Source organism: Clarias gariepinus, chromosome 14 (genome assembly GCF_024256425.1).
Source record: "Clarias gariepinus isolate MV-2021 ecotype Netherlands chromosome 14, CGAR_prim_01v2, whole genome shotgun sequence".
Classification (NCBI taxonomy): Eukaryota; Metazoa; Chordata; class Actinopteri; order Siluriformes; family Clariidae; genus Clarias; species Clarias gariepinus.
In genome coordinates this window covers 22,119,721-22,130,775 of record NC_071113.1, presented here as the reverse complement: position 1 = coordinate 22,130,775, position 11,055 = coordinate 22,119,721, and positions in this window count along the sequence as shown.

Below are 11,055 nucleotides of genomic sequence, written 5' to 3'. Positions count from 1 at the left end.
CCTTAATGGTCATCTTGCACCTGCTCACTGTTAAATGGTACAGTGTTTAGTGTTTATATTTTCAGCCTGTCTGGTGTCTGACTCTTTGCCTTCCTGTGTAGAACAAGAGAAGCTGCACAGAGAGGTCTGCTTTCTCTCAGGCCACCATGACACTTAAAGTGTGATGAAAAAGACCCAGTGCTGATATTTAGAGGCCAGTTGTTTACTTATTTCTGACTTGTCTTTTAATAGAGGTAGTATCTTACAAATTAAAATAAGAGTTTAGTCTTACTGCCCCCAGCCTATGGGTAAAAGTGGACAGAATAAGAGAGAATTATTGCGACTTGATAACACCACAATTTTAACCTTATGGGGAGACATGGCAAGCCATTTCATGAATAATCTTGCACATTTCCGTATAGAAGAAGTTGTTTCCTGTTCAATGTTATCTGGCATGTTTCTGTACAAATAGTATAGGAAGGTTGAGTGTAGTAATGCTTAACGGGTGAATTAAATTAATGACTGGTCATCTAAATGACATATTTGAGTTATGTACATCGAAAGTCCTTTATTGCTAGGCAATGGATCTTGAACATCATGAATACAACTCGTCACTTTAATGCTGGATATGCACATTTAGTTATGGGGAAAAAGGGGTGAGCAACGAAGGTTGGGGTGTGGCCTGGGTGCCATGGTAACAGCACTTGACAATGATTGGAAGTAATACAGGTGACACTTTTTTTTTCTTGCCCAGTGTCAGCCACCACCTGTCAGTTTTGATTGCAAGAAAAGCCCCTTTAATCATTTGTTCATTGACCTTTTATGAACTTTTTAGAGTCACAGTTATATCACTCTCACCATCTTTGTCATGTTTTTTTTGTTTGTTTTATTTTGTTTTTTTACATTGCCCATAAATTGTACTGTGCATTACAATCACTCACCCTTTTCTTTGTCAATGTTTTCTTTCTGCTTTGATCACTTTGACTTTCTCTCTCTTTTCTTTTTTTGTTTCTGTCTATCTTATGTACAGTCAATGAACCCTGCTTCTTAGCTTTGTTACTAAGTTGCTCTGTTGTATTATTTTGTTTGACTTCGGTTACAGTATGCTGTTTGGGGGGGCAGAGGGGGCATCAAGTCTTCCTCTCCCACCAGTAGCTGTTATTCGTGGTGCTCTTGGCTTATGCTTCATTGTCTTAATATTAAAAAAAAATTAATAAAACGGTTATACATATGTCAACTGTTTCATTCCTATCTTATTTCGTACTTGATCTTTCAGTGGGTGCTTTATTGTTTTTATATTTATAATTTTTAGTACCCAAGCACTATGACATCAGCCCTATGATGTCCTACATATGCCCCATAGTGTATGAAGGCCCCCACACAAGATTTTGCTGCACAGCTCACACAAACTTGCACGTATGCACGCGAAACCCGGTTTACATTTAGAGCTCAATGAGCAGAATAACTTTCGCATTGCATGTCATGGGCTCAACTCAACAGGACGTCAGTTATTTTGTGTCGTTTGCAAAACGCACCCAAAGGAATTTGATCCACTCTTCCTAGGGAATTTATACGATCGCCACCACACCGGGCCTATGTGATCTAAAGACATCAAAGTTGCTGAAGGATGTTTGATATCTCAAACGGGTCAGCTGAGATGATGCCTTAAACTTATGCCGAAAAGTGGTTAATACCTTTTTGTGGGACATCACATTGAGTGACATTACATTGAGTGACATCATAGTGTGACACTTTTTTCCCCCCACCATCTAAACACAAAATGCGATGGTGCAGGGTGCTTGGGCCTGCACATCGTTGCTTGCAACTAGATTTATATTTGTTTTGAATTAAAAGAAAATGCTTGACTCCGCATGGCCTTTAATGATTAAATAAAACATCCAGCTTTTTTCCAAATAATCTCTGTCCAGTGTATATGTGTGATTACCACATGCAATAATTATAACCGATTTCTCTCTTTTGAGAATATAAATAAAAAATCCTATTTACTCTAAACCGCTTGTAGTGTATGTCTAAAGACATCCATTGAATTGTGCCAATAAACAACTAAAATGTGTGACTATATTAAACAGATGAAAACCACAAACATTACACTGTACCAGTTAAAACAGACAGAAGTGTCCAAATGCCATACTTCGTTAAGTTTTACACGAGGTCAAGGTATCACAACATCCGTACATCATCAGTCATCTCTGATAAATTTTTTAATTTATTTTTCTCATCTGTATTGACTGCAGTTTAATTCAGTTCAGTCTCTGGATCCAAGTGGTTGCTCAGGCATGAATGATGAAAAATCTAACTGATAAAATCACAAGTCACACTGTTCTTACAAAAGTTCATAATTATTGATTACACTCAACAACTGCTATTTGTAAATTAAATTTTTTTTTTTTTTTTTTTTTTTTAAGAGAAATGCCTGTGGTCATCACAACCTATAGACACAGATTAATTTGTTCACTGAAACAGCCATCCTTATGTGGCCCGATCTTGGCCTTTCCCTTCTAATGAGGAGGAAGAGGACAGTTGAGAGTCTAGACTGAAGCCGCCAGTAGCCAGGGCCTGGGGAGTAGGGGTTGGCCCGGGCCCAGGTTGGCTTCGGTCCCCCATTTTACTGTGTGCTTCTTTGAAGTCAGGTATAAATAGAAAGTAGGTTATGAGTTTCAAGTGATCTGCTGGAGGCCTCTGAATAATTGAAGCATTGACAGAGAATGATAAAATGGAGGTGCACAGGACAGGAGAGGGTCTATATTTGTAAGATTTCGTTTAGAATGTGTAGACTCTAAATTTGTAAGAGTAAATGTGATCCAGCACATAAAGATGTACCCTTGTTGTTGACTATTTTCAGGTGATGTAAATATTTTGCTAGAAACCATTCCAGAATACATATTGCCAAAATCAGTTTGCAATGTCTACATTTTTTTTTCCCTCAGTTAGTCGTACAACTTGCCGCATTTAAATTCTGTTAGGACACGCAGGACCACTCTCAGGGCCGCTCTGTCCTACTCCAACTGACCGTGTCCCGGCTGCAGCAGGCAGGAAGTGTGTATCTGGAGCAGCAGGGGCTCCGTACAGACGGGCTCAGGGTGGAGCACCCCTGAAGACACTGTTCCAGGCTATATATACCCAGGAATCTGTGCTGTGGAAATAACCTCACTGATTTCTCACTCTCACCCACTCTATTACTGTCTCTTTGTATATTTTACCTTTTTATACTCTCACTTGGAGAAAATCTGACCTTTAAATTCTAATGACTTTTGTGAATTCAGAATAAAATTGCAGACATATAATGGCACTACAATTAATACTGTAGATTTGCTGAGATGCTTCAACTAATGCTAAAAGGATTGATGTCTGGAAAAGCACAATTTACTCTTATGCCCTACTGGCCAGTTTAATTGTATTCAATATGGAGGATTAACCAGCAATATAATGTTCACTGTATTAATGCTAATAACTTCAAAGGCAATTTATCTTGTGCACAATTGCACAAACTTGTTCAATCCTGAATAAAAGGAATGAGGATTTTTTTTTATGATAAGCAAATGATTGGATATTTACCTAATGTGCGCCTTGAAATTTATCCACTGTGCTACTGCGTTTTACTTTTACATAGACATTCCATGGTTAGACCAATGTATGTTTAAAAAATAAGACAGCAGTTTTTTTTTTCTTAAAGCTAAATACCAAAAATATGTATTTATTGTATTTGAAAATTTATTGCAACTATATGCTTTTCTTTAGCCACGGTAAGTCTGGAACCATTAAGACTTCTTTGGTCTATAGGTATATAAACATTTCATACAGTATTTTGCTCTGTTATCTAAGGGAAATGGGCTTAACTTTTTTTGGCAACCAGAGACCCCTTTCTGTATACAATTTTTTTTCTTAATTCCACAGACCATAATCCACAGAATTGTAGATCATAACAAACAAATATCTACAGTCATATACATTTCAATTCAATTCAATTCAATTTTATTTGTATAGCGCTTTTAGCAATTTTCATTGCCGCAAAGCAGCTTTACACGGTCAAAAGAATTATTAAAGTTTGTATGAAATGTGAATTTGTATAAATCAAAATGGTCAGTTTGTCCCTGGTGAGCAAGCCGAGGGCGACAGTGGCAAGGAAAAACTCCCTGAGATGGTAATAGGAAGAAACCTTGAGAGAAACCAGACTCAACAGGGAACCCATCCTCATCTGGGTGAAACAGAAAGCAGTAAATGATCTGCATTTATACAGTGTGTAGGGTTTTGTTACATTTATATACATAAATGTAAATATTTTACATTTGTCTCTCTTCCAAACAAAAGTCCAGACTTTTTTCAGCCTATTTACATTTAAATCATGTGAACAGAGCAGGAATCTCCCCACTTTTTCATTAGTGAGATCCTAAAAGTTATTGGACAATAATTAATCACATAGCTGTAATAATTTTTTTTATAGATTTAATTGCTTTACAGTCAATGGCTACCTAAATACTGAAACTTACTTGATTTCTAACCTGGAGATGTTTTTTCAAAACTCTTGCTGCAAATGTCCTCAGGTTCTGTTTTTTAGGTGTTTTGCCTCCAGTTTTGCTTCCAGCAGATAAAATGCAGGTTCAGTTATATCCAGGTCAGACGGTTGATTTGGCCATTCGAGGACATTCCACATCATTTCTGGGCTGGTTTCACATGATTAGGGCCAACAAATTTGTCTACAGGATGCTTATGTGCTTTACATTTACATCTTGTTTTAAGCCTTCTACAAGGGTGTGTGCTTGATTGGTGACTTTGACACAGATGTACGTACCTCCTTTTAAGTGTTTTGGCCAACTGTTGTGTAGGTTTTCTTTTTTCTTAACCCAATGGACATAAAAAAAGGACAGGTGGAGCCTTCACATATTCATTATACAGAATAATTATGTAAACATACTGTGTTCATTTTGTATATACTGTGTAATAGTGCATATTTAAAACAATAACTTAAATATTTATGGATACGACTGTATATCTAAAGCCATTCAAACATTATTTAATTCCTTAACTTTTTACACTATATTTTTTTATGCTAAATTATCAGCATGAAGATGAAAACAATAAATTCAACTGGATAAACAGTAGCACATACTGTGTATAAATATAGTGATATATACAGTAACAGTGATGACTACCATAATGAGTGTCATCATTTACAAATCACTGGTTATCCACCATATACCCCTATATGGATAACAAGGAACAATGCAGTAATGTTTCTTAGTCTGTGACTTTCTTTAAAATTAGAGTTGGCCTGTAACACCCCACACTGCCCCCTTGTGGTAGTTTATAGAGAGACACTAAGTGTTTGAAGTCATTCTTTTTGTCCTGGTTGCTTGCTGACTCAGAACATACTAAAGATCTGAAGAAAAGAAAAAGTTGGAGATCAAGGAGATGACAGGTCATGCATTCTAAATAACATGCTACAACAGTTGCATTCTCCATGTCCACCCCCTTAACTACTATGGTATGCTTTCAATGTATCTGTCTCTCTCCTTGTCTTTCGTGGAAACTGGGAGGGACAGAATCAAGTTGCATGCTGACCTCTCTTCGCCGTGTCTGCCTGAGAGTTTTGATTCCCCAACACCTCTTAGAGGCAGGAATGTTTGTTGTGAAGTAGCAGGCAACAGCATGCAGTAAACCTATCCATCAGATACTCTGATTACTCCAGACATGTGTCAGGCTACCAATCAAAGAATTTTTATACTACCGATTAACTAGACTAACCTATTCAGTCAAATGGGTGTACAGTGCTGGTGACAGAATTGGACTAGATCAGGACATCATGTTATGCCACTGCTTTACAATATATCATACCTCTTCCTAGAAGTGGATTTCCTGGAACGCATGCACAATTTATATTGACTGGGCAAGGATAGAGGATGATCATGATGGTCATGATCAGGCTATTTAAGCTAAGACATGAATAGTGTGATGCCAGGACATGCCTAAAGAGGTTTCACCAGCTGACAGGCTCAGGCGTTCAAGCTGAGGTAATATACTAATACTGTACATTCTTACATTTCACCGAGCAAACAAACAAAAACTTTACTATTTCAATATGTTTGAGGTTATATTTTTTACAAGCGCTCATAAACTACTGCTCAATTCTTTTTAACCTAAAACCAGTTCACATGAAAGAAAGAAAAAAAACGTTTTTCCCAAAAGCACTTTTTGAGTCTATGTTTTCTCATGGCTAATTTCATAGTGTTAATGACTTCTTTATTATTCTAAAACAATGATATGCTAAAACTAATACCATAAAAGTGAAAAAATAAAAATAAACAGCAAACACTTAAAGTGTGTACCAGCTACAGCATGAAAAATTATCATACAGGATGATAAAGAACTCGTATGGTTCATTAACATCCTGCTTGTGGAGAGCTGTGGAAGCTTTTCTGTAAAGCTTTATGTATCTTTGGGGCAGATGACTGTAAGAATCCCCCTTATGATGCTTGGAGATTTTAGGAAAAGACATATTAACCAACATTTGGGGGGGTGCTTCATGTGACAACATATATTCCAAAAAAAAAAAAACATTCATAAAATCTGCCAATTAAAGCAATTTTAATACAACAAGAGCTGCTACTACATTAGAGTTACTACTAGAGGATTTCTCCAGTTACTTATAAGCCATGTTAAACTCAAGTCAATGTGTTTCATAGTGTTTTGTCCCAAAAAATGAGCCCCTCTCTTCGCTCCTGTTCTTCCGTCGCCTGTGCCACAGTGGAGTTCACCTTGCTTTTCTTTAAGCGCCTTGCAGGCAACTTGTTCAAGGGCTTGGCAGCTCAAAGATCGTAAAACAAAGGAGATTCTATAATTAGAAAGGTTTAAGGAAACCTAAATGAAAAAGAAATGAAAATGTTTGATCTTGTTACGGTCTTTCATGTAAAATAATATTTTACCTGGAAAACTGTATTTTATCAAATTATTAAAATTAATTTCTTTGTTTTACCTAATTCAAGTTGGTAAGCGTAACTAAGCGTAAGTTTCTACTGGCAGACTGCAGCAGTAGAAACTTACGCTTAGAATTATAGAGGGTAAAGAGAAAAATCACAGCTAAAAAGTGGACATAAAAAGGGAAAATGTAAACTGGTGGTAAAATCTGGAACCAACTAAAAGTCATTGTTTATATTTTATTTAATTGCTGGAAATGTTGTTGCCTCAAAGCTTCAGGTTCAATTTAAATCTCAGGTTAAGGTGTAGTATTCGAATGCTATGTTCATGGCTTTCCTTTATACAGAAGGGCCCAAAAATGTACACACACTTCAACAGTATTAAATTATGACGACGGCAATGTGTAGTATTATATTTCCTCTAATGATGTTGCACTATCCTTGATCATGTGACCATTAGAAAAAAAGGCTTTCATGTTGAAATATGTATAGATTTTATGTGCCCCTCTAATTTTTCTGGTTTCTTTCTTCCTTCCTCCAAGGAAAGGTTCCTCCAAGGAAATTGCCCCAATGTCTTAATGTGTTGAACTGACCTCTCGTTCAAGGTGTATTTCTTCCCAGGATAGTCTCTGGATCCACCAACTTCCAAATCAATATAAGGCACTTACAGAAGATGCTTTCTCAAGGGCTCTACTTTGGAAACTTTTGTTAAAAAAACAAAACAAAAAAAAAACTATTTGTTGTCATGTTTTCTATAAAATGAAGAAACGTCTGGATTTCAAAAGCCAGTGTTTCTCCCTAGCTGCAGTACTATAACGAACCTGCAGATGGCAGAATCTAAACAGTTTACCTTTCAAATATGCAAAAATAACTTCACTGAAAGACAGCTTACTCACTCACCATCTATACTGCTTCATTTTGTATACAAGGCGTCAAGTGGCCTGGAGCCTATCCCAGGAGACTTAGGGCATGAGGTGGGGTACATCCTGGACAGGGCGCCACTCAATAGTTCCAGGGCATCCAAACATACACGCACTATGGGGCAATTTGGGAAAATTTGCAATTTGGGACGCCAGTTGGCCTAATCTGCATGTCTTTGAACTGTGGGAGAAAACCTCTGAAGTAGGAATATTACAGCTATCATGTACTGTATATAATATATCCCTGTATCTCACAATGTCAGTCAGAGAGAAAGGACTTGGCACACATCCCAAGCCACACGGCTGCACAGAGGATCAACACCCATATTGATCCTGACATCTAAGATTGAGGACAATTTCTTTTGTGGCCTCCGCTATAAGCCACAGACCCAGCATGCAATACAGATGCTTGTGAAACAACTAGCATTATTACTGTGCTCCCTCTGAGACACACAGACAATCCAGACTTTAATAAACGTTGCCTCTGATTCAGACGTGTTTCTCTGTAACTCACAACAGATGGCTGTCATCTATCATCTACACTGATATGAACATAATGTATCACCCAGTATTAATGGATATTGGTGTACTATTGCATAACCATGTACTGCCTCATGTAATGTTCTTTCAGGTATTTATGAGTTTCATATTGCCTCTTCTACTTCCTATAAATGGTCGTAAAGCAATGCTTTAAAATTCCGCTCGGATAATACGCGCATTCGTTCAAGCTTAAACTGTTGTATAATGGTTGTTTTTCATCAGAAAAGTTAATTACAGTTCAGTGAGAGCACATTAAATAAGGATTTTTTGTTCTGTCCCCGAGGTTAACACAACTATCTATTCTGTGTTAGACTGTAATTACAGGGTTGATCAATTCAGCTTTTACTACGGCCTTCAGATCAAGTTGATGCATCATTATAAAGTAGGCAAAACAGGCTTGCAAATTAACAAAAGTGGGTGTCTGTGTTTTATGTTTCTCAACATGATCCTTTTAACCCGGGCTTGTACACAGTATTAAATCTGAACATGTTCCTGCCCAGGATTTCCACATACACTCCTTCTTTGTGCTAAGTAATAGCATCTGCCTTTGTGTCAGTCAGTTGATGACATTTGGCCCTGGATTTACTGTCTCTATTTCATCAGTGGTAATAATCCGGGGTTGAGCTGGATATGCAGATTTTCCAGTGCAATAGAGCAGATTATGTAATGCAAAAGCCTAATGTAGCCTGCAAGAGATTTAGCTTCTGAAATGGTGGTTTTGTGATTAGCACTGTAATTGGATCTATATCTTTTGCAATGCATACTGAAAGCAGATTCTGATATTAAAACTAATATACTGATTGTGCCTAAAAATGTCATCCAGTTAAAAGAATACGTTACCATTTTTAACCCAATCTCTACCCGTGGGTCTATAAATCATGTGTGATTATTACGAATGTAAAAGGGATGTTGAAGTCAAACTGGAATTTGATAATGAAATTTCCTGTGAATTATAAAAGACTTTTATGAATAAAACTTCTGTGAATGACGATCCTGGCCAAGTTGGCTCAGAGACCACTTCAGTCGTTTCTGTGAACATTCAGCAAAAAAAACATCTGATGCTTGAAAATTAATAGATAACTTTTTTCCAACTTACGGAAGAGCTGCATTGGTCTGTTGGACTGTACAGACATTCAGTCAGGGGTACCACCTGCACATTACAGGAAATCAGCTTCTCACATCCCTTATACAGCCCTGCCCTCACTCCAAGCCATTTGCTTATGCTCGAGGCATTGAAGGAGTAAATGGGAGGCCAGCCATTAAAACACTGGGATAAGTGCATTAATGTAGCAGGGAATTATATAGAGAAATAATCAATAATCAAAAGTCCCAGTTTGACTTGAATGACTCATGGGCGCGCGCGCGCGCGCACACACACACACACACACACACACACACACACACACAATATATAGCAGATTCTGATATTAATGTATATTAATATATATATAAATACACAAACACACACACAAGCACACACACACACACACACATATATATATATATATTTGTGTGTGTATAAATGAACAAAAGAAATGTTAATTTATTCTTATTCTTTAAAGAAGAATAATTCTTTATTGATTTAATTGATAAGTAAATATTTTTGATAGGTTACAATTACAATTCTTCCTGGTATGAAGTTTGTTTTGTAACCTTTAAAAGACAACTGATGAGTGTACAGAGTAGTACAGAGGGATAGGGTTGACCTTATATGTCTGTGTAAAGGTAGTTCCCTTATAATCTAGCAGGTCAGGTTACGTTACATACTGTAATTTCTTTAAAATACTGAACATTTTAGTTTTTTAACTGTATTTTCATATCATTGTGAATCAGACAACAGTATGACATGCTTGTCAAGATTAATGTAAGTAAATGTTTCCATACCCAGAACTAAAGAAGCTGCAGTAACCAAACCTAATCACTTGGTGTCAGAACTGTGCTGGTGAGACCGGAATAAATATCTGCTCCAGCTCTGCAGGGATATAATAGATAGACAGCTAGAGCAAACTCCTTTCAAGTTTTGCTGAGTGAAGCATCAGTGCTGAAATACTGGCCAGAGAGTGGCAAGGTAGGGGGTGGAAAGCTCCTCCACTGCGCTGTAGGATTTTGGAGACTGAACACATTATCATCCACACACACCACACGCAGCAAGTGCAGCTGTCCATCTGTGGTACCACTGAGCTACTAAAGCTGGAAATATGGAATAAAATACAGAGCAGGACTCCTTGTTCATTATTATCACATCTGTCATGTTTTTTTTCTTTCTCTATCCTTCAGCAGCTTTCATTTCTACACTTCTGTGCTTCACCTTTTTTTAATTACATAAGTTCATTTTTATCATCGTAACAAGACCCTTGAGATCTCTTATCTCTTCTCGTTTGTAATTATTCACTCTGTCAGCATGTGTAATCTTGTTAACGTTATCTTTATAAGGGGAAAAAGGGTGTGACACGTTGGGGGATGTGTTCAGAGCAAAAAAGGATAAAGTTAATTATTTATCCTAGACATGTTTATGAAGGATAGCCTATCCTTTAGGTAAGGTTAGGTTAACCCATGTAAAACATTTGATTGGTCTATGACAAGATCTCATGCCACTTTGCAGGGTTGTCGGTGCATGTTGCAATGCAGTCAGCACTAACTGTCTCTGATGTCTGACAGGCCCGGGAGTGTGTGTTCACTCTGCA